The sequence below is a fragment of the Molossus molossus genome, unplaced genomic scaffold (genome assembly GCF_014108415.1).
Source record: "Molossus molossus isolate mMolMol1 unplaced genomic scaffold, mMolMol1.p scaffold_m16_p_10, whole genome shotgun sequence".
NCBI classification, from domain to species: domain Eukaryota; kingdom Metazoa; phylum Chordata; class Mammalia; order Chiroptera; family Molossidae; genus Molossus; species Molossus molossus.
This window is the reverse complement of record NW_023425345.1, coordinates 52,143,720-52,147,277: the sequence shown is the minus strand read 5'-3', so window position 1 is coordinate 52,147,277 and position 3,558 is coordinate 52,143,720. Positions and strand designations below refer to the sequence as shown.

At 41.1% G+C, this 3,558-nt stretch overlaps 1 pseudogene; it reads right to left on the bottom strand.

The window, feature by feature from the left end:
• Positions 1–678: 678 nt before the first annotated feature.
• LOC118623711 lies at positions 679–1,267 on the bottom strand (annotated as a pseudogene).
• Between the last annotated feature and the right edge of the window lie 2,291 nt (positions 1,268–3,558).

Here is a 3,558-nt window from a genome sequence, read left to right as displayed (position 1 = left end):
TAGGTGCATGGGTAGACACCCAACCACTAAGCCATACCTTCCGGGCCTTGCATGATCTTATATCATCATTATAACAACCCCATAAGGTTTGCCCATTTAATCACCATTTGAAAGATAAGGAGATTATACTTCAGAGAGATTAAATCAGCTGCCCAAGATCACACAGCTATTTCATGGCCAACCTGGGATTTTAATTTAGGTTTGAAGCCTATACCCTTACCTCTTTTTGATCCTTAACTTTCTCATCTATAAAAATGGGGACAATAATAGCTAATTGTTCTTAGTGTTCTGTACAATAATTCTAAGGTAATCTGTCTTATTACTTATCCCTGAGAAAACAGAGAAGTAAGTGGCCTACCTGTGGACAGTCACACAATTGGTCAAACTTCAGCCTGTGTTTGCTCTCGTCTCATGGGGCTGGTGTCAGAACTGAATAATAATAGTTAGAATTTATTGAACCCTTATACAATTTACAACACTATCCTCATTTCAAATATGACAACTGAGGCATGGAGAAATTAGGCCCTAGCCCAAGGTTTCACAGCTAAGAAATGGTGAAACTGAGAGATGAAATGGTTCTTACTGCTATACTATATTGAAATGAGATAATGTATGTTATAGTGTAGCAATTGATCAACCCTAGTGGCCTGAGTGAAACTGAGTTTCTTGTTCTCAAACCTAGCTAATTCTCCATTTCTTTATCAACAACCATAACTGAGACAGGTCATTCTGTGATGTATACATTTTGACTATTATAGGTTTAACCTTTAAAGAAGGTCTTCTTTCTCCTGAAACTGCTTCACCAATTTTGCTTTTTCTTCATTTAATTCTTGTTTATAAAGATTCTGATTCACAAAATCATTTTGGAGAGGACCTCATGACCCAGTATCATATGACTGAGATTCACATACATTGATAATCTTGAAGGTATTTTTCAAATATAGACTTTTTTCAAATTCTCTATGTTTAAAATTTTCTTAAATTTCAAACAGTTTTCTTTTGTTGAAGATGCTGGTTTCTCTGAAAAGTTCTGATTGTTTTCTTCATTCTCTACTTTGGGATGTTTTACCACTCTGCAAGAGAGATTAAATAAAATTCATATTATCCTTAATCATTCTCTAAGTGTTGCACTCATGGGTTGTTTTCTTGACCTGTTTGTATGGTATTTGTATGGTGGACTAGCGCAGGCCTACGGAGTGCTAGGTAGAGTCACAGCTGAATCAGAGGGACTCTCCATCTTGGAAATCAAATCTCAGTTTACCTGTCCCTGAGCCGTCCTCAGAAAGTGCAGAGAACCCATACAATGGAATATTATCCAACTATAAAAAGGAATGGAGTACTGGTACATGTTACAACATGGATGAACCTTCAAAACATTTTGCTAAGTAAAAGAAGCCAGATACAGCCCAGCCGGTGTGGCTCACTGGTTGAGCATCTTCCCGTGTACTAAGGTTGCCGGTTCGATTCCCAGAGAGGGCACATGCCCAGGTTGTGGGCCCAGTCCCCAGTGCGGGGCATGTAGGAGGCAGCCAATCGATGTTCTCTCTCATTGAAGTTTCTATCTCTCTCTCCCTCTCCCTTTCTTTCTCTCTAAAATCAATAAAGAAAAAAAAACTTAAAAAAAAAAAAGAAGCCAGATACAAAGGGCCATATATATTGAAGGATTCCATTTATATGAAATATAGAGAATAGGAAAATACGTAGATAATAAGCAGATTAGTCGTTGCCAGGACCTGCGGGATGGCAGGGAAAGGGAATAACTGATAATGGGTGTGGGATTTTGGGGGGGATGATGAAAATGTTCTAGAAGTAAATAGTGGTGATGGTTGCACAGCATTATGAATGTGTTAACATCTACTGAGTTGTACATTTTTAAATGGTGAATTTTATGTTATATGGATAATTTCATTCAATAAAATCACATAGCCCTGGCCAGTTTGGCTCAGCAGTTGAGCGTCGGCCTGCGGACCAGAGAGTCCTAGGTTCGGTTCCCACTAGGGGCACATACCACAAAAGAAAAGAAAAGAAAAAAAAAAATCACATAAAAAACTAAAACAAGCAAATGATGTAGGGATGAAAGAGGAGGGGGAAGGAAAAGGAGGAATCCAGAACACCTCTGAGCTTAGTTTCCTCCTCTATATGGTGAGAATAATGTCCCCAGCCCCCAGTTGGCATGAGTGATACATGAATTAGTTACATGGGATGCTTAGCATTGTAGTAATCAAAATAAATGTTAATTGCCTTTTCTATATAAGTGTTCAAATCTATTTGTCCCCTTTATTACCTTTATTTCCTATGACTGTATGGTTTGTGGCTCCAGCCAGACAACCTGGTCTTATAAGGGTTTCTCCCACTCCTAACTGTATTTGGCGGGCTGCTCTACCATCTGGGATGTTGTCCTGCCTCCAGTGTGAAAGCTAGTATGGTCCTTGGGCCACTGCCACAAGATCACCTGAGAGATGATTCTGTGGGACCCACCTGCTGGATCAGACTCTCTGGGGATGTTTGTTCTGAGAGTCTGTATTTTTCAATAAGTGCTCCAGTGATGATCATGTGCATTAAAATTTGAGACTAATGTTTTAATTTATTCCTGTCTTTACCATCTCTTCCAGGAAGTCTGCTCAGACTGCTCCCCTAAGAAGCACTCTGACACCCAGAGTGATCCTTATCCAGGTCTGAGGTTCTGAGTGTCTGAGTCAGAGTTACCTTGGGTTCCACTGAGTCTTCTCTCTCCCAATGCCTGGCCCTCCTCTTGTCACCCTGTTTCTCCCCCCCCCCCCATTATTCTGAGTGTAGGTTCTCCTAGGATACTGTAGGAAGTGAGACGCTTTATTTATTTTTTTAATTTAATTTAATTTATTTTTTAAATTTTTGTTACAGATGTTTCTCTTTTTTAATCCTCACCCGAGGACATTTTTCCATTTTTGGTTCAGATAGAGTGGGAGGGAGAGAGAGAGAGAGAAACATCGACGTGAAAGGGAAACATCCAGTGGCTGCTGCCACCAACACAACCCAACCAGGGCCAGGGACAAACTGCAACCACAGTACATGCCCTTAGCGGGAACCGAACCCGGGTCTCTCTGGACCGCAGACCAACGCTCTAACCGCTGAGCCATACCAGCCAGGGCCAGATGTTTTTTTCCTTTTTTACCCCATTGACACCCTCCTCCCCACCCCCCCACCCCGTCCCCGGTTTTGTTGTCCATGTCCATTGGTTATGTGTACATGCATATAAGTTCTGTGGTTTATCTCCTCCCTCCCCCCACCACCCCCTCTTTTAAGAGTTGTCAGTCTGTACCCTATTTCCACGTCTCTGGGTCTGCCCTATTTCTCAGACCGTTATAATCATTATATTCCGCAAATAAGTGAGATCATGTGGTATTTGTCTTTTTCTGCTTGGCTTGTTTCACTTAGGATAATACTTTCCAGGTCTCTCCATGTCGTCTCAAAGGATAAGGGAAGTGAGACACTTTAGTTTTAAAGTCCTCAGAATCCTTTAAATCTACAGATACTTGGGAGAACTTCGCTTTTCTCTCTTCCTGCCATCCTACTTCTGAC